This window comes from Pieris brassicae, chromosome 14 (genome assembly GCF_905147105.1).
Source record: "Pieris brassicae chromosome 14, ilPieBrab1.1, whole genome shotgun sequence".
Taxonomy (NCBI): domain Eukaryota; kingdom Metazoa; phylum Arthropoda; class Insecta; order Lepidoptera; family Pieridae; genus Pieris; species Pieris brassicae.
This window is the reverse complement of record NC_059678.1, coordinates 2,723,544-2,745,546: the sequence shown is the minus strand read 5'-3', so window position 1 is coordinate 2,745,546 and position 22,003 is coordinate 2,723,544. Positions and strand designations below refer to the sequence as shown.

The following is a 22,003-nucleotide window of genomic DNA, read 5'->3' as shown; positions in this document are numbered from 1 at the left end:
TTCATTTCCCAAAGCTAAAAAACTTTGGGAAAAGGCTACCAAAATGCGCAATTTTAAAGCATCCAAAAATTCTAGGTTGTGTTCAAATCATTTCACAAAAGCAGACTTTCAAAGCATAAGATCAGCTACAGGTTCGTATCTTTGTTCTCCTATTTATATATTTTTGTTTATGCAAGGAAGAGTGTTTATGTGTAACCTTAGAAGTATTAAAGATATTTATACTTTCGGGATTGCCTCCACTTCATCGATTTTTAAAAAAGACTGCAATTCCAACGGTTTTTGTGTGGAACAAAACAGCCTCCTCTACGGCAATTGCAAGGGAGCAGCGATATTTTCGCCGTAGTTCTAGAAAAGAACTGTTCCCGGCAACTGCTGCTCTTCGAGTTTCAAATGAAAATTCAAATATTTTATCTGATGAAACATTTTTACCTGATTTTGAACATGAAATTGAAATAACTACAACTACTGTTCAATGCTCACCAGTTTCAGCAAATCAAACAATTTCAGCTCAAACACCTCACATATTCAGACTTTTTACATGTGAAGATATGTTATCTGATCCTAAATCAGTGCTATTTTATATAGGTCTATAAATAAAACATGCATAAGTTTCTCTTGGTACTATCAACACTACTACCTATGGCAAATCATTTACATTATAGAGGTAGCCAAGTAGTAAATGTTTCTATTGAAGATCAGTTCTGTTTAACATTAATTAAATTAAGAAGGAACAAACCAGACTTTGAGCTTTCAAAAATGTTTGGCATTAGCACAACTGAAGTTGCTAACATATTTATTACATGGGTAAATTTTATGTTTGAGCTATGGTCTAAAGTAAATATCTGGCCAAGCCGTGCTTTGGTTGATTACTACATGCCTAAATTATTTAAACAACATCATTCATCTACAAGAGTAGTTGTCGATGGCACAGAGATACCTATTGCTAAACCTAAAAATCCTATTTCTCAACAAGCCACATTTAGTAGTTATAAGCATCATAACACAATAAAAAATTTAGTAGGCATAACACCAGGTGGCCTCATATCATTCTGTTCTGAGGGATATGGAGGTTCTACTAGTGATTGTCAAATAACAGAACGAAGTTCACTTTTAGACCTATGTGAAGAAAAAGATGCAATTATGGCAGATCGAGGCTTCAAGATGTAATTTGAAAGAAGGAATTGTTAAGTAAAAATATACTATGCTGTCTTTTTCATGCTAATCTAAATGTTTTGGAGACAGGCTAACTTCAAACTGTGTAGTGGGTGGAATAAACTTCCAGAAACTGTTGAAAAGTGCAGATTCAGTAATTATTGTTACAGTTGTTTATTATATTTTTATTTGGGTAAATCTATGTAATTTTAAAACAGGAATTGTTAAATAAAAAAATGTCTATTATCATGCTGTATTTTTTATTATCTCTAAATAATTCTTGTACATATACTTATTTAAAATATTTGGCATAGAAATTATCAAGAGATAATAACATTTCATCAATAAATGATTGATCCCTTTCAACAAAAATTACTGTCATTTCCACAAAAGTAAAAACAATCAAGTTACAATATTTTCTGCCAGTGCAGTACATCTGCCCTTGAATTTGATAGTAGCATGGAGACCCTTTTTTCCATTTCAAATCTCCATCATGGCATACTAAATACACACTTAAAGTTACACTAGTGATTTTCTGCAATCTGCTGCTATAGGGACACTTGACTTCTATTATGGTCTCATCACCAAGGATGCCATCAGGTGATGCACCTAAATATGGACGTTCACTTGAAATTAACAAGCCACATTCGAAGACCTGTAAATTTGTTTCCTCCATATATTGTTGAAGGGCCACTTTTTCATTAATTATTCAATAATTTGTAGATCTTGGGGTAAACTTCTGCTGACTCAAAAACTGACAAGCGTAGATTTCTTGGTTAGAACTTCTGAGGTGACATATTGTGTGGCATTTGCTTGCAGTGATCCTCACTTCACAATGCTTGCTCCACATATTATTTTGAGCCTGGCCACGAGTCTCAATCTCAATAGCAGCAACTTGTGCTGGACTTATTGATAGGAGGTTAAGCATACGCAGCAACTTCTCCTCTGTACCTTCTTTGCTGTAGGAATGATCCCATTCAATTGCATGAGGATTTGCAGGTTCATAAAGTTGTTTCAGAGGCATGCTTGATGAAGGATAGTTTGTAACCAAACTCCTGAATCTTTTATTATATTCTTCAGTATTAATGTTCATTGAACAAGGTGAAAATATAATATTATCAATATTTCTCTTAGATGGAAGTTTTGAGGTTTGTAATGGAGTAGATGTAAATATCTTTTTGGGAACATGGAATTTTTGCAACTTTTCTGTTGGAACTTGGTGTTTGATATAATCTTTTCACGTACCATATGCTCTATACCATATAACACAGTGGCTACATGCTTACAGTGGGCAGTGATTCCACTGCCTGCCACACATTCACATGAGCACTTATCAATTTGGCCACTTGTATGAACTTTTATGTTTACTTCATACTGCAACCGTTTCATTGATGCTTTGCATATACCTTTTACAAAGGTGTGTTCATTGACAGATGCAGCTCTTATTACTATCAAATATCTCGATTGGTACAGTAAGAGACTATCATCAGGCTTCTTTCCAAACTCATTATAAAACATATGAATATGTTGCTTGGTTAAGTTAGGAAGCACTGTGCTACTATTAACATCATGGTAACACTCTTATGGTGGCAAATCAATTTTTGGATCATCAGTTTCATGCTGTTGTGGTATTCCAAAGTTCAGATTACGATTAAATGACTATAGCCTATAACAAAATTGATTAAATTTATTTTGATTAAAATTAGAGGTTATATTCGGAAAGTTCACAAAATATATTTTTTTGCTAAACAGCAGTATTTGTACACAACAAAAAAGATTTCTTTGGCATAACAAATGAAGTTATTGAAGTTTTTGATGAAATAGGGCAATAATCTCCGTTAAAATAACAGGCAAATACGAAATAAATACCTCTTGACCAAATCTGCTTTTCGGCCTTTTAAAGTAGCTCCTCGTATCTTAGGTTCAGCTTTGAGCTGTGAAACATTCCACAGTGAAAACATTGTTCTCACAAAACCAAAATACGACTAGTTACCAGTAATTTTCTCAGAAAAACAAGCAATAATTTTATTGTTATAGGTCAAACGAATGCAGCGCCGCACGCACCTACATTCATCTTTGCGTTTTCTTTCCCATTACTAACTCAAGAACTTAATTTAAGATGTGAATACACAATAAAAATAAGATGATGTAAATTGACAATATTTGATTCCGTAAACTAGATTAAACATCCTTAATAAGTTTAAAGTGAAAGCAAAAATCAATAAGATAAAATAAATATGTTAAATCATTAAACTATTTCTGGTCTGATGTGTTTAGGCTGACCATAAGTATTTCCTGTAGCTCTCACTGTTAGTATCGTGTATAGCCTGTCTTGCAATACCGTCACATGAAGTACATTATAACGCAAACATACAAGTTATTATAAATATTATATTATGTATGCGTTATAGATTTTTATGCATAGATTGTGGTTACTGGCGAGTAAATCTGGAAGTTGACAATTTTCTTGTTTCCATTGTATAGGAATTCCACTTTATGTAGGCGTTGCGTTTCCCTCGCCGATTCTTATCGTTAACATTGGTGCAAGTGCGAGTTCATTTACGCCTCGTCTTTTCCTCCTCCTCCTCCTCCTCCATCGTCAGCGATGAACTCGTCCCCAACGACAGAAGGCCCCGCTGACATACCCAGATCTTCCGTTTCATGCATCGTAGCTGGTGTACAAACATTTTGAATTTCAGTTTGCGGGCAACGGGTTGATTGGACATGGGGCTCTGCTATAAAGACTTATAAAGAATTGAATTAGTTTATTAAGAGCTGGCTAAGCGATACTATCGTTCGTCCAATTCGTAATATAGGATTATTCAAATTCGCAACACCTACTATAAGTGTACGAGGGGTGGTCAAAAAGTTCGCGTAATGACAGGGAAAGGTTAATTAATTTAGGACATGGGTCCAAGAATGCTTGCCAGATGCCAAGATGGTTATAACGGTAAGAAGTAAAATGGAACCAACCCCGTCTACGTCCCGTCCTTTCAAGGAGGTTATGTCTCCGCGTAAGAAACGCAAAATGTCTCATTTTAGTGAGAATGAAAAAGTTATGATAATTAACGTATTTAAGTACGTAAAGGAAACGTGGACTTCTGATAAATATGCTTCAAAAGAAATCGGCGGTATACAGAGTATTAACCCTTAAATGCATGATTTTATGCATGATTTTATTTTTAGACCGAGAAAAAATATATTTTGGAGCCATGAATATGCTGATTTAGGGAAAAATAATAAAAAAAAATAGTTTTTTTTTATTATCATAGCTATTTTTATTAAAAACCATTTGTTGCAGAACTACAACACTATGCACTCACTAGACAATAACTACATATGAAAATTTTTAAAACAATTTTTGGTTGTGGTAAGACAAAGAGCTACTCCACACTTCTCACACCTGTTTTGCGTGTATCCCTTGCATCCAGGCATTTTGCATCTGCTGCGAACACAATTACCAGGCCAGTGACCAACATTATCAGTCCTTATGTCCTTAGGAGGAATATGTTGAGCTGGTCCTCTCCTTTTTTTTGCTTGTATTTCCATTTCAACACTGTTGCTGGTACTTGGCCTTCCTCTTTTGTTGCAGAGTTCAAATGAGTTATTTACTTTGGCTAATACCTCAGCTAGTTCCAGTCTATAGTTACATAGGTTTAGAACTGATGAATTGGCTTCAGTTGTTTTTAAATTTTTATACACAAGCCAAGAATTTATTACCGTCATGTCCAACAAGTGGTAAAAGATACGAAGATACCACTTTCGGCTTCTCATTGCGATTCGGTACCTCCCAATAAAGCTATCCATTAGGTCCACTCCGCCCATATGGGCATTATATTCCTATATTATATGTGGGCATGAAATTTTAATTCTAGTCTTATTTGCCTTGTCAAATCTTTCTACTTGGCCCACAGGTTCAGCTCCAACATATGAAGATAGACAAGTTACAACTTTATTGTCCTTCCAAGTAACTGCTGTCAAATCAATACCGTCAAATTCAGTCATCTGCTCTTCATAAGTTCCACGAGGAACAGATTTCTTCATCATTGTTTTTTTGTCCGGCAGTTTGCAGTTCACTAGCCTGTTAGATTGCACAGTACCTAGGCTATAGATTCCTTGTTTGGCAAGATAGGTAACTAAAGGTACAGAGGTGTAAAAATTATCAAAATAAATTATATGATTTATATGCCTTGGGACACCTCTAGCAAGCCGGACTACAACATTTCCCACTGGCCCAAAATCTGGTTCATCTGGAAGCCGTTCATTCTCTTGGACAGTATATATTTCAAATTTATGAGCATAACCTTTCACGCTGCACATCACATATAATTTAAACCCCCACTTATGGGGCTTATTAGGTAAATACTGCTTCATGAAGTGTGCCACTTTTGTGGCACACATCTGTTCATCAATTGAGAGTTTTTGTTCCATAGGAACTAAAGCAAATTTCTAATTTAGATGGCTAATTATAGGCCTTATCTTATGGAGCCTATCATGTTGTGGGTGTTCCTTGGGTAAATGTTTCTCGTTATTGTTGAAATGTAGAAATCTACGAATAGTCTCAAATCGGGTGACAGTCATTATGTCCTTGATTGGTTGAAAACCTACAGTATTTGACCAGTATAGCCGTACATTGGGATATTTTATAACAGACATGTATATCAGTATCGCCATAAACTTTCTTAGCTCAGTTTCAGATAAATTTAATGGTTTAGTCACATTTTTTTGAACGGAATACAAATTAGACTCTTCCACAATCCTTTGAACTATTTCTGATGTAATAAAATGTGAAAAAATACTATAGGGAGTACCAGTAGTAGCCTCATCCTTCAGTTCAGGTGGGTATGTAGTGTCTCCATGAAAAGCTGTCTGGTCAGAATTCAAAACAATTTTTTTTACCTTCCATACGAGTCCTCTCATAGTTGCTCGGCGACTAGCTTGACTTGTTGAGGGGAATGGAACCTGTGGCACTTGATCATTTGCTGTAGCTTCATTTATCAATGGCGGGTCTCCTGCCATGAATGGATCATTATCGGGGTCATCATTTTCCTCTTCTAATGGACTCTCAAGATCGTGAAGCAAATCGTCTCCATTTTCATAAAAATTCTCATTACCTTCTGTATCCGAGTCCTCAAGATCATCTTCCGAAATCTCTCCATCATTTATTAGAGCTAAATACTCTTCTATTTGCTTTTGATTCAAGTATGGCATCTGAATATAGTAAATCTAGGAATCTAGTAAATGCATATTGTTGCAGATTTACAACAACAAAATAAACAAAATTTCCGAACACACCAAAAGTTTTTTTTATAACTTATAAATTGTACTGAAAAGAAGATGAATTATTACGTAAAATAACTAATTTTGTTTGAACGTACCCTCGAAAACCAAATAATTACACTGCAAAGCAAATACACAATTTTCATCCGCTCCAAAATTACGATCGGCTTTGATTTGTCAAAATCAATTTAAATTTGACAGTCGTGAAGAAAAAAAGTGTATGCCACTCGATTAAATATATCACCATGATAGTAATAATCCTGCAACAGCATGCATTGAACTCATACTAATAATTTTATGGTCGTTTGAATGGTATGTTGCAGTTTTACTACTTTATGCATTTAAGGGTTAAAAGAATATACTAAAAACGGCACGGCACTATTTGGATGAAACTTGGGTGAATGCAGGTACAGTCATAGCACATACTTGATTAATATGCAAAAAGACACGCTTCCCTTACAGTTTTTTAATGATTTATAGTTCTTTTCAGGACACACTGTAGGCAAAGTGTGGGACGACACGAGCATGAAGTCACGAAATTTTTAGAGGGCTTATCAACAGGTGCCAAAAACCCAACTTCCAAAGGGAACCGGCTAATTCTACTGCACATTGGAAGTGACACAGGATTCGTGTCGGATTCTTCGAATGTAAAGGTACTGGAGATTATCACGAGTCAATGAATGCGAATACTTTTAAAAAGTGATTTCAAGAAACGCTACCTAAACTTGAGCCACATCCTATAGTAGTTATGGATAATGCCAGCTACCACTCAAGACGTCAGGAGAAAACCCCAGTAACAAGCTGGAAAAAATATCACATTCAACGGTGGCTATCTTCAAAGGATTTTTCTTTTGAGGACAGTGACACAAAAGCTCAATTATTAGAAAAAATTAAAAATGTTAAAACTCAATATCAGTCCTACGTGATTGACGAAATGGCAAAGGCAGCTGGTGTGGAGGTATTAAGATTACCTCCTTACCACTGCGAGTTAAATCCTATAGAGTTGGTTTGGGCAGATGTCAAAGGGTATGAGCAAGAAACAATACTACATTTAAGATGGTCGACGTGGAAAAATTACTTCAAGAAGGATTAAATAGGAGAATTTGGAGGACTGGATAGTCAAATAGATAAAACGGTTGACTCTTTCATAATCAACGTATCTGGCGAAACATCTGATAGTTCATCAGAAACAGATTACTCTGACTAAAATTAAATGTTTATTTTCAAGAGTATTTCTGGTTTTTTTTTACCAAATCTTAGTCGCAAACATAACTTTCCTTTTAGTCTAAATAGCGAGCTAAACATTTAAATTGGGCGCCAAAAATCCGCTATTTTGTTTTTAAAATTATGAAATACCCAGTGTCACTATCACAGTATATACGAATCTAACGACACTTCTCTAGCGAAAATCCATCAAGCCGTTCAGGCTGCAGAGCGTGCCAAAGAATTATACATACATACACTCGAAAAACATAACCCTCCTTCTGGCGCAGTCGGGTAAAAACTTGGCACTTACCTATATTAAGTCGATGATCTTATTAACAAAGCTAACTCAAATTCTAAACTACCGTTTTTAATATTCGTACTTATAAAAAAAATGTTTTGAACCACTGGCAGTAGGCCCAAAGGTCATTGAACGAAATTCTTCGTGCTCCGCGTCCGCACTTTACCAAAAAGTATATACTGTTCAAATTGAAGGAAAAGACGAATCGGCATGTACAATAAAGGAATTCTCAATCTGGCCACAACTTAAAGAATTTTTTTAAAACACAATTCAGTGAAAGCAAACACAACACACACTTACAAGAAACAGTAAACAGTTGAAAACTTATTTACCACAATTATTAACAAGAATCTCCATTAACCATGGGCATACGAAGAAAAATCACAATTTGCAAAAGTCTCAACTCTTAAATCCGAGCCTCCTACCTCTTCTAATACTAGGCCAATTACCTTCTGCAGCTATTGTAACAACCCTGGGCAAATCCTAAAGAACTGTATAAAAGAGAATACAATAATAAACTTTAAAAAATGTCATTCAAGTGGACATTTCGACACAAATGGAATACGACACTGTCGATGACGATCTAGATTTTAAAAACGAGTAGGTAACTGGCGTGAGATGCAAAGTCAATTAAACATTCCAGTAATAAAATTGAAACAAGATTGTCGTACAAGGTGGAACTTGGAATATTATAGAGGAATATACTTCAGAGGATAAGCAATATAAAAGACGCTGTTGTGAGTACCTTTGCTAATATTAATCCTACATTATATACAATATATATATATATATATATATAATTCAACATGCAATAAATATACTGATTTTTTAAAATGATATTACTATAGAAATAAGCGCTGAAAAACACGTTACGTTTTCTAAAATTATTCTTTTTGTAAAAGCTATGACTATGATCATATAAATAAGTCACAAAATACAGAATCAAATGCAATTAATTACAGAAACACGGGAATTACTTACAACATTGAACAATGGCATCGTTTCAAAAAGTGTGAGATAAGATCTCCGGCCGGTTTGGCAGATATACGGCCAAAACTAATATTCAATCTCAATCCCATTTTAGCCTACTTAGATCGACAATTCAATCCATTTCTACAGAAAAGCATGCCAATATTCATATCATAGATTGAGTTACCAAACTATTTTTTCAACCAATCCTTCAGAGGACCGATCAGAGATTGAAGATTGCCCTCTGTATGAAAATTAGTGTTGTTTACACATGCCAATAACCTATATGTCCATTTTGACAGTTGCTCAGATTGGCCAAATCAATTTCGGATAGCTATCGGAGAAATTTGTAGGGTTATGGCTTATGGATCGGTATTACGATCATCCAACTTTATATTCATTAGTAAAATGTGTTCATTTTCGTCGTCCTCCAGTTCTCGTGATAGTGATTTGGAAGTTTTAATGCAATTACCCGATTGGGATAGTGAAGTTGTTGGTGATATATCATCTGCAATTGGTATGTTTTTATACACCAACAGAGTACAGAAAATTGCTGGATTTCCTAGAATTATTGCCATTGATTGCACTCATTTACGAATTCAATCATCATGTAAGTAATTTATATATTATTTAACATTGTAGATTATAGTATGAAGTTGTAATAATAATAAGCAGTATTATTTTCTTTAGGTGACGTAATTGGTGAATAATATCGTAATTGAAAATGATATTTCTCTTTAAATGTACAGGCTGTGTGTGATGCAGAAATAAAATTTATTAATGTTGTGCCCCATGGCCTGGTGCCGCTCATGATGCAATAACTTTTGTAAACTCAGTTCTACAAGTTAATTCAAATTGATTGATAAGAAGGTAGAACTTGATAAATGTGCCAACTAAATTAACTGGTATATTTGTTTATAGCTTAATATCATACAGGTCTACTGAGAAATCACTGGATGGTTGTTAATAGTGCTTACTCAAATATACCATATTTATTAACACCATTTCTCTGGCTGACCAGAGATATGATGAAGTACACATTAAGAATAGGAATACTATAGAGAGGTAAATATATAGTATAATTTAGAGTATTAATAATAATACTATGTCAAAAAGTTGCAAGATATGTGACCCAAATGAAACATGATGTAAGGTTAAAATATTTGTCTTTTTCAGAATATTTGGAGTATGGAAATGTCGCTTGAAACATTGTATTTACCAGCTAAAGTTCAAGCTATTATTATTGCCACAGCTGTTATGCAAAATATTTGTAAGGATTATAATTTGTAGATATACCAGCAAAGTTTTAATTCCAACACTTGATACACTTTCAAGTCAAGAAGTTAATGAAGGAAATCAAGACATAACTGAAAGAACAAGCCTTATTATTATTTTTGGAAAATTAATATAATTCTAGCAGAAACAAACATGTTGTATTTAAATGTCCTTTTGTACATATAAAATAAGAGAAGAAACTCAGTTAAAATTTTAATAAGTTATGTAGTTAATCTACCTATAAAATTAAATTATTATTTATTATAACCATGTAATGTAATGAAATATTAGTAAAAAATTAATAAAAACATAACATAATATAAAATTTATTTCATTACATTCTTATATATTACTAATATGTAAACCAAAACCTATAAAATAGTAAACAATACTATGCTAATTAATAATATTCTCTACAACCAATTACTTCCTTAACTTTTCTTTTTTTTAATTAAAACATTTCTGACTAAGACTAGTTTTTCATTAGTTCTAAGTTCTTTATTTCTTAGTATTAAATGTTTGTTTTTAAAATTTAGATTTATTAAATTAGTCTATAATTTTTCGAACCCACTCATCGTTTTTTCATTTATAGCTAGTGGCGTTGGTGGCTTACTTATTAATTGTTTTACTTTCTTGTATTAGGTTAAGTTAAAACGTGCATTGCTCCATAGACAGAGGTCGACCTTTTACTTAATAAAATACATTTATATAACATTAATATGACAAAACACTCAAAGGCGGGAAATCAGCGTCATGCAAATAAAATAAACCAAATACTTAGGTTATAGTTGTATAATTTATAATATTATGTTAATTTGTACTTAAGCAAACCGCACTTATATTTAGATTTTAGAAAATAGCGGGCACAAAGATTCATGAAGCCATGTGTTGACATTTGTCAGTTGTCACAAAAATGAAACGTTCCGTTCCTTACTAAAATCATATTACCACAAAAAACATAAATTATCATATTTAATAATATAAATAGAGACCTTATACGTTTGTATCAGTAGCTATAACCAAAAATATTTGTTACTATAGATACATAGTCGTACTTATTTTGTTTTATTCCAAAAACAACAACTTTTTCGTATGCTTGAACAAACATATTGCATTTAACGAAACGCGGTCGAGAGGGAAGGATCACGCAAAAGATGACGTGCAATCTATTGTCGAATAAACAATCGGGTAGCAAATGTGTTACATTGGCATACAGATTGGAGATCGATCTTTAGATGTGAATTAATCCAAGATTAGATTTAGTCTTAGATTGAGGATACATTATTAATTTTGGGCGTTATAAGTAAAGCTGTTCAAACATTAGTCTGCTTTCACTTCACCATTTAAATTAGAAAAACCAAAACTAACAGACCATCAACATCCTCCTTACAGAAATGTACCAAAAAATTAATTGATACATTATTAATTTTGGGCGTATATCAGTAGCTATAACCAAAAATATTTGTAATTATAGATACATAGTCCTACTTCTTTTATTTTATTTCAAAAACAGCAACCTTTTAGTATGCTTGAACAAACATATTGCATTTAACGAAACGCGGTCGAGAGGGAAGGATTATAGGGGTGAGACGATGTAATAAGAAAATCCGAGTGCACAAAAATAGAAAGTTTATTGAACACGTCACAGAAGTATAAACAAGAAGGAGTAAAAGGATTTGTAGAAGAATGGCACAGCAAAAGAAATAAAATTAAGCGGAGTGATAAGTCCTCAACGCAAATAATAAAATTACCAAAATTTATATCAGCTATCAAATACGGAGTGCGAATATATAGGCAATAACATGCGATCTCGCTTGCGCGCTACCTGAGCCGGCGCACGGCTCAACAGAATTAACTATATACAACAAGTTTCGCCACGTCCGTCCGCTCACTGAAATTAAAAATTTAGTTTTAAATTTATCATAGGGCACTACAGGATCACGCAAAAGATTACGTGCAATCTATCTTCGAATAAACAATCGGGTAGCAAATGTGTTATATTGGCATGCAGATTGGAGATCGATCTTTAGATATGAATCAATCCAAGATTAGATTTAGACTTAGATTGAGGATACATTATTAATTTTGGGCGTTATAAGTAAAGCTGTTCAATCATTAGTCTGCTTTCACTTCACCATTTAAATTAGAAAAACCAGAACTAACAGACCATCAACATCCTCCTTACAGAAATGTACCAAAAAATTAATTGATATACAGGCAGATTCTGATAGTGATATTTCATACACACCATCTGTTGTTCATAGTGAATCACCATCTGTGACATCTTTGAAAATGAAATCTTCAAACTGCAGCGAACTAATTGAAGATGATAAGAAACAAGAGGCAATGAGAATTTTGGGATATACAGTGCAAAAAATAGTAAATAATCCGCAGTCTTACATTGGAGTTCCTAAAAGTTGTTACTATTTAATAAACTTAATTGAAAAAAAGTCAAATATTACCTTATACCATATACTAATGTGTTTACAAAAAATTAAATCAAATAATAGTTTCAGACAGCTTTCAGATGATTTTTCTATGTCTCCAACTTATGCCAGCAAGATATTTCTGAAAATTATACCACATATAGCTAGTTTAATGAGACGAAAAAAATTACCTATGGCTTTTAGGCATAAATATTATAATAAGAAGAAAAAATTTACCTATGGCTTTTAAGCATAAATATTATAATGTCAGCTGTATTATAGATTGCTTAGAAATTGAAGTGCAAAAGCCTTCGAAAGCATTGAACCAGTCCATCTCCTGGTCAGAATATAAAAAAGCTAAGACCATCAAGTTTCTTGTGTCATGCACTCCAAATGGATTGGTGAACTATATTTCTCCAGGATATGGAGGAAGAGTTACTGACACATGTTTGGTTGAATCATGTGATTTTATTAAGTGTTTACAACCAGGTATGTGTGTGATGGCTGACAGGGGGTTCAAACATGTAGAACAGTATCTAAGAAAACAGGGAGTGCACTTAGTAAGACCTCCAAGTGTTGCAACTGGTACAAAGCTATCAAAACATGAGGCGAGAGAAACAAAACAAATCGCAAGCCTAAGAATTCATGTGTAGAGAGTGATTAGACGTTTACGTGAATTCAGTATGCTAAAGCCACATGCATGTTTGAATCTTAATCTGGTAAAAGTACTAGATGATGTTATTACCATTACCATTGCCTGCGGATTGATTAACTTGCAAGATTCTTTAATTAAAAATAGATAAATATGACCTAGCTTTAAATATCTTTATTTTCTAAATATGTACATATTTTCTTACCTATATTATGTTGGTAATATAATTATGTATAATGTTTGTTTATCTCAGTTGTGTGAAATGCAATGTCAAATATGTTCCTGCTTTTTTTATAATTATTAGGGCTATAAAATGTACTACTTACCAGGTATTACTTGTAATAGCTCAACGCAACAGATGTATTACATTACTAATTCAGACAAAATTGATATAAGCAAATGTAGGTGAATATTATACTTTATTTTGTATTGTAGTGAGTATAATAATGATGTGACCAAAGATGAGGTTGTTCCTAAAAAAATAAAACAAAATATTTGAATCAAAAACTTGCTTTTTATTTATAAATTTACACTTTTATACAATACTGGATATACATTATCTTTCCACAAAGAAACTATAACCTTAAGAAAATCTGATACATATTTTTCATCATACATAATGTTCATTATATCTACTTTCTTATTAACACTATAGTTGCAATCAGCTACACAGAAGTAGCCTTTTTTAAGACCTGTCAGTAACATTTGAAGTTGCATTTGCACATAAAACTTCTGGGTTGGTTTTCCATTATATACATAATTTTTCACTGTTTTCTCACTCATAGGACACTTAATTTCAATAATACTATCTTCACATATCCCATCAGGTGAGCCTGCTAACATAGGATAGTTTTATTGGATTAGATCATCCTCCAATATTCTACCACGTTTCATGGCTGGCGTGTCGGGAATTTTTCCACCCATTATTACTGCCATCACTGGTTTTACATTTACTGAACTCGTAAGCTCTTGAAGCGGTCACTCTACCATACCTTAATTCGTACCAAATCCTGCTTTTATGTTGCTCCCTTGTTTCTTGTTCGACATTGTTGATGTCATCATCAGACAATATCACTTTTCCTAAAAATGTATCACAAGATTTTTCATTATATTTTAGCACCAAGTTGTCCATTGAAAGATTTTATAGTCTGTCCAAAACATAATTGTTTTGGTATTTCATAAGTTCACACTTTTTAAGTCTTCTTCTCTTCCCTTCCACTAAAAATTCTTCAAATACTTCAGTATTTGACGGTAAGCTAGGGCTGCCTTTAGACAACTCCTTAGCAGTTATGTATTTAAGGGTACTCCCAACCCGGGAAAGCTTGGATTTTTTCCAGTAGCATGCTATGGATGTACAAGATGGTTCCTCACTCCTGCGATGAACCCACATTAAGAATGCCATGGCATGTTAGCAACCTCCTTGAGAAGCCCCACAATCATGACACTCTACTGACTTCACTGTTACTTCCTGCTCGTCTACTACCAAAGACACTCCATACAACTTTCCATGTACTTTATGTTCTGGCAGATTTTTGCTTTTATTGCGCATACGTTTCCTTCACGTTTGAGTTGGACATAGGATACAGCATCATCACCATAAGACGCCGTGGCAGACCTGAAATAAACAAAGCAATTACTTAGTTACAGAAAGACATATGTTACAAACATAACCTCAAAATGTAACATTGGAGCTTAAACTGAAATAGGTACAACAGCTATGGTCTTATTTTTAATTATTTAACCCAGATAAGCCTACTGTCCTATATTTAGGACAGTAGAAATAAAAAAAAATATCAGAATACCTTCTTTATCTAAGATTATTTAGTCTTATGATTTGCAGTAAGAAACGTGTCAGCTTTATTAGCAAAAAATAAAAAGACAGTTATTTTAACAGTTTTTACCTTATATTTTACCTTATAAGTGTGTAATAAAAGTGCGTTGCAGACATGGCAAATGACAAGTATGTATAAAAAGTTATATTTTATTCGTGAGTTGTTTTTTTCTGTGTTAATATCTAGTTGATAATCTTAACTTTTGTACTAAATAAATATTCTAGCAAAATAATATAAATAAATTACGTATAACTTGTTACAAATACTAGCGTACTATATATAGGACAGTAGGATAATATACATGATTTTAGTACAATAATACAACTTTTTCTTTACAGACCGTTAGCTGCGCATGAAATTTTAGATGCTTTAGAAAATGTTTCTGATAATGAAGAAGATTATAGAGAACGACTGATATGTATTCTACCTCCTCCTGTTGATCCTGACTGTCTCACTGACGAAGATTCGGGTGAAGAAGATAATGTAACTTTGAATAATTTGCCACGAAACATTCTGCTTCAACCGGCTGAAGTAATGATTCAAGGGCAGATTATGGTGAGTGATACAGAAGAAGAACCTTCTGATTCTACAGGTCGAACTAAACGTAGGCGTACCTACGCATGGAGAAAACGGGACTTGGCAACAAATCCCGTGAATTGGCCAGATGTTGAAGGCGCTTGCCAAGATAAGCGCCCAATTGAGTGGTTTGAAAACTTCTTAGATGAAGATGTTATTTCGTTGTTGGTGTCAGAGAGCAATAAATATGCTGTCAAAAAGAATTTGCCTGGAGACATAACCACTGAAGATATGAAATGTTTCATCGGCATATTGTTGGTTAGTGGTTATTCATGGCTCCCCCGTAGAAGAATGTATTGGGAAAACTCCCCTGATACAAATAATGAATTGATCAGCTCGGCTATGACTAGGGATAGATTTGACTTTATTTTTCGCCACCTTCATGTCAATGATAATCTGGATTTGCAAGACAAATACACAAAAGTACGCCCCCTAGTTACACTTCTAAATAAAAGGTTCTTAGAGTTTTCTCCTCTTGAAGAGCATTACAGTGTAGATGAGGCCATGATCCCCTACTATGGTAGACATGGCTGCAAACAGCACATAAAAGGTAAACCTATTAGGTACGGGTTCAAAGCTTGGGTTGGTGCTACACGGTTAGGGTATGTTTTATGGATGGAACCATACCAAGGTGCTACAACTATGTGCAATCCAATATATAAAGAATCGGGGCTGGGTGCAAGCGTTGTTCTCACTTTTTGCGATGTGCTGATTTCACGTGGCTTCGACCTTCCTTACCACGTAGTTTTTGATATTTTTTTTACTGGGACGCCCTTGCTGGAAGAGATAACAAAGAAAGGCCTTCGTTGCACTGGGACAGTTCGAGAAAACAGGACATCTAGTTATCCTCTGATTACATCGAAGTTACTGAAAAAAATCGAACGTGGTGCTGTCGATTACAGAACGACACATGACAACACGTTCATTATTGCTAAATGGCATGACAATTATATATTCAGTATTGCTTCTAATGCTGTAGGAATAAATCCTAAACAATCTGCCAAACGCTTCTCACAAAGTGAAAAGAGAAACATTGTCATAGAAGAACCACATATGGTGTCCATCTATAACAAATATATGGGAGGAGTGGATCGGTCTGATGAAAATATTTCACATTACCGAATTGGTATACGAGGTAAGAAATGGTACATGCCGTTGCTCACACACATGATTGATCTTGCCGAACATAATGCATGGCAGTTATATAAAATAAATCATGGAAAACTGGATCATCTTGGCTTTCGCAGAAGGGTAGCAATTGCTTTGATTGAATCAAACAGAAAAAATGCCAAAAGAGGGCCTAGTCGACCCTCCCATCATGAACATGCTGATAGTCGTAAAGACCAAATGAATCATCTGGTTATTCCTCAATCGAAGCAAACACACTGTCGTCAATGTCACAAAAAATGTTTGACACGAGTTACCAAGGCATAACCCTTGGTAATCGCTGACGTTGCACTCAGCGATTTCGCCGACTATAGTTTATTTGAAAGTTAATTATTGTATTCGTATTATTTAGATTTAGATCAGTCTTGTAGTAGATTTCAAATTGTAAAGACATATAAATAAATAAATTCTTTTTTTAATGTCTTTTCGGTCTGCCTGAACATAACTGGCGCAGTCGGTAGGATTGCACGTTTAACTAGGAAAACCGCGAATCAAACTCTTCAAAGTCCCCTGGTAAACGGCGACTCCCTAGTCGCGTTACTGCAATCCAAAGGAACCTCATCAAGGGCGGTCACCGAGATCCACGCGGGTACACCTGGAGCATTGGGCGTTCCCTCGTGCTGCTACGAGACTCGACAAGAAATGCAGTTGCTGGTCTGGTGAGTACTCTCGCTAAGCCAAGTTTCCTGCTCTATTTCCTGTCCTAGATATAGTTTTTTTTATATATATATATAATTAATGAGTGTTTAAACCTAAAATCGGTTTAAAACTTTAACATTATAACAATAGGCTATTGTCTTGTTCTCACATCGGACGGGCATTCCTTAGCGTCACGTTACGCGTATTGTTAAGTGTAAGCGGATCTACATAGAAATTGTTATATTTTATAACTTTATTAATTCATATAATTAAATTCAAAATATGTCGCTATTAGATTCACCGCATTTTAAAATTTTGGTAGATCTTATTCCCAAATATGACGGAACTAAGAAATTACTTAATTTTTATATTAGAGAGGTAGAAAATGTTCTCGAACAAATAGAAGTCGCGGGGAGGAACCATCCCACATTGCTTAGCGTAATAAAAAGTAAGTTGAGCTGTGCGGCTGTAGAGGCAATCGCCTATGAGACTAACTTAGATACGTGGAACAATATAAAGACAGCTCTTATTCGTCGCTTGGGCGAACCTCGCAACGAAATTCAAGTAATGCAGGAGCTTACGAGGTCGCGTAAATTTAAAAATGAGAACGCCGAGTCCTTTGGCAAACGACTTCGTGAGTTACTGGACACCCTGTTATCTATAGGAAACCATGCTAATAAAGGTTATTACGAGGAAATGGTAATTGAACAGTATGTTAATAATCTAGATTTCCATGTTTCATTAGGCGTTAGAATAGCGAAACCAGATACACTAGAAATGGCGATAGTGGCAGCTAGACAGGAAGAAGCGCGACTTGCTCTTAACATGCCGGGCCCTTCGACATTCTATAACGGTACGTTTAGGCAAAAGGAACCGAACTTTCCTCAACATTCACATAACAACAGGTTACCCTTCCCATCTCGACTACATCTTCCACCCACACTTGCTCAATTTAGACCTGATAACTATGTACCTCAAGAGAACAATATGACCCCAGAACAACGGAAACAGCTAGTTAAGTCGTTACTCCCATGGAAGAACCAACAAGGAGGTAGAAGCTATGGAAACTTACGTAAACCACTCAATATTCCTCAACAGGGTCATCATGCACATAAAAATTCGGATGTCACCATGCGGTCAGTGTCAAAACCCCAAAAACCCCCATATTTAATTGAAGAGGTATATTATACTGAGAATAACCCTTATAATACGGACCCGGAGTTCAAGGTACATGTTATAATTGTTACAATAGTCTACAGGACGAAAGCGATGTCGAGCCAAATTAATGTCAGGAGGAAGCCGAATACAACCCGGATTTTCACGAAGCTCAGGGAGAGGAAGATCGGAGGTAGTGAAAATCAACGTCCAAAATACCGACCATCTACCGTACATAGAGCTGCCGGAGTTTCAAGGTAAGTTCTTAGTAGATACCGGTGCCAGTCGGAGTGTTGTTTCATCTGATGTTATTTTTGGCAATATTTGGGAACAATTGGTTGAGTTCGAGCCTTTCGAAATATCCACCGCACATAGTAGATCACGTCATAAGTACATAGTACACCTCCCGTTACCACCAATTTTTAACACAGATACAATTCATAAATTTTTAATTTTCGACTTCGACCCAAAATATAAGGGACTAATAGGATGTGACTTACTGAAACATTTAAATAGTAATATTGACTTAAATCGAGGAATATTACGTACAGAAACAGCGAATATACCAATTTATTTTAATCATCCTTTGCGTAAAATTAAAATTGAGCCCAAATGTGAGAAGGTAGTAAGAATAAAGACTAATTATATAGATGGACAGTATATTCATAACAAACACTATTGGTCTGAAGGTTTGGAATCCCCCACAGCGTTAGTTACAGTTAAAGCCGGTTCTTTTAAAACTACTGTTGTTAATAGTACTGACGAAAACATGTTTATTTACGATAAATCCCCTATAGAGTTGGAGGCTTATTCTGAAACTAAGAACGAGTTTGTAGAATTAAATACATTAAATGTTAACATAGACATAGATAAAGAGCTCTGTGACAATTTGAATAAAATTCGAACTGGTCACATGAATGAGGAAGAAAAGCGAGAAATTACTAGGCTTTGTTATCGTTACCGCGACATTTTTCATTCAGAAAATGTACCATTAACTTTTACACATGCAGTTAAACATCAGTTAAGATTGTCAAATGATACACCAATTTACGTTCGTAGTTACAGACAAGCCCCACAACAACGTGCAGAAATACGTAACCAAGTTGATAATTTACTAAAGCAAGGTATTATTACAGAAAGTATTTCACCATGGTCGTGCCCAGTGCATATCGTACCTAAGAAACCGGACGCATCTGGTAAAGTTAAATGGAGACTAGTAATAGACTACAGACGACTTAACGACCGGACAATTGAAGACAAATATCCCTTACCTAACATACACGACATACTTGACAGATTAGGACGTCCTCAATACTTTACTACTCTTGATCTTGCTAGTGGTTATCATCAAGTGGAAATGCACCCAGAAGACATAGAGAAGACAGCGTTCACTACTGAACGAGGTCATTATGAATTTTTGCGCATGCCATTTGGACTTAAGAATGCACCTAGCACATTCCAACGGTTAATGGACCATATTCTTAGAGGTTAACCGAACGTTTATACATACCTGGATGACGTTATCATAATAAGTACGTCATTACAAGAACACATAGAAAGGCTGCGTGAAGTTTTTGAAAGATTTAAAACTCATAACCTTAAGGTTCAGTTAGATAAGTCGGAATTCCTCCAAAAACAAGTAAATTTTTTAGGCCATGAACTTACAGACGAAGGACTGAAACCGAATAAGGACAAGATCAAAGCTGTACTTGACTTCCCGTTGCCTAAAAACCAAAAAGAAATCAAATCATTTTTAGGACTAGTAGGTTACTACCGCAAGTTTATTAAAGACTTCGCAAAGTTAACAAAGCCTATGACAGTTTGCTTAAAAAAAGGCAGAAAAATTGTGCATACGGCAGAATTCTTAGAGTCATTTAACAAGTGTAAACAAATACTTACTAACGATGCGATATTGCAGTACCCCGACTTTGACCAACCGTTCATATTGACAACTGACGCATCTGACTGCTCTAGGCGCTGTGTTATCTCAGGGTAGAGTAGGATCTGATAAACCCGTAGCTTATGCGTCGCGTACTTTATCAGACTCAGAGTCGCGTTATTCCACTATCGAAAAAGAGCTTTTAGCGATAGTGTGGGCAATAAAATATTTTAGACCCTATATCTTTGGACGTAAGTTCACAATTTATACTGATCACAGACCCCTTACATGGTTGATGTCGCTAAAAGATCCTAATTCAAAGTTGACGCGCTGGCGACTGAAATTGGCGGAGTATGACTTTAATGTTGTTTATAAGAAGGGACTGCAAAACACTAACGCAGACGCACTATCTCGAGTCAAGATATTTCATCACAGCATTGATTCACTTGCAGTAAACCTTGACGATAATGAAGACGATGAATTAATTGGTCGAATATTTGAAAATGTCCGTATAACTCAACAAAATGACAGACAGACTGATGACGAACCGATGGCAGGCCCGAGTAGACAAGATGATAACTTAGACCCAGACGTACAACTAGATCCACAGAGCCCCTCAATTGCAGAATCAGCTATAGATAAAAATCAACTAAGTGAGGTAGAATTAGTTAGTACTAATAATACCCAACCAGATAATGAAAATAACGGTATCCCTATTTTATCTGACGCAATCGATAGGCAACTAAAACAATTTCATATTAGGTCAACCCCAGGTACCACTTACAGAGTAGAAGATAGGTCAACCAACCGGCGCACTGTTATTAAAGACGTTTTTATTCCCGTAAATAACACAGAACAGGAAATAATTCGGTTTCTTAAAGAGAACACCATTGCAGATCGCATATTCCACTGTTATTTTTATAACGATGAATTGTACCCAAAATTTTGTAAAGTTTATTGTACCACATTTAATAATCGAGGCCCAAAACTTATTAGATGTACCACGCGCGTTATGCTAGTTGAGAATAAGAACGAACAGGAAGCGTTGATTAGGAAGTATCATGAAGGTAAAACAGTACACCGCGGTATACAGGAAATACTTAAGCAATTGCACAGAAATTACCATTGGCCTAACATGTTACTTACTATTCAAAAGTATATTAACCAATGTGACATTTGTTTGAAAGCGAAGTATGAATGAAACCCTTTAAGACCCCCTTTAGCAGTTACTGAAACACCTCGTAAGCCCTGGGAACATTTATTTATGGACTTATATTCAGCAGGAGGAGGTACCTTTCTCACTATAATAGATAATTTTACAAAATTCGCACAGGCAGTTCCGTTAAATGCATGCAGTAGTATACACGTAGCCGAAGCATTATTACAAGTTTTTTCTGTTTTAGGACTCCCGCATAAAATTACAACAGACTCAGATAATAAGTTCGATAATGACGTAATTAAGGAAATTTGCTCTCTACATGATATTAACATTCATTT

General features: G+C 34.9%; 1 long non-coding RNA gene and 2 pseudogenes across 1 annotated transcript; 2 read left to right on the top strand and 1 right to left on the bottom strand.

The window, feature by feature from the left end:
- Positions 1 to 9,237: 9,237 nt before the first annotated feature.
- On the top strand, positions 9,238 to 10,285 carry LOC123718224. Its single transcript, XR_006754939.1, has 3 exons — positions 9,238 to 9,515; positions 9,827 to 9,970; positions 10,082 to 10,285. It is a non-coding gene; the product is annotated as an uncharacterized LOC123718224 (long non-coding RNA).
- A 1,049-nt stretch (positions 10,286 to 11,334) lies between these two features.
- LOC123718198 lies at positions 11,335 to 13,718 on the top strand (annotated as a pseudogene).
- A 103-nt stretch (positions 13,719 to 13,821) lies between these two features.
- On the bottom strand, positions 13,822 to 15,206 carry LOC123718197 (annotated as a pseudogene).
- Between the last annotated feature and the right edge of the window lie 6,797 nt (positions 15,207 to 22,003).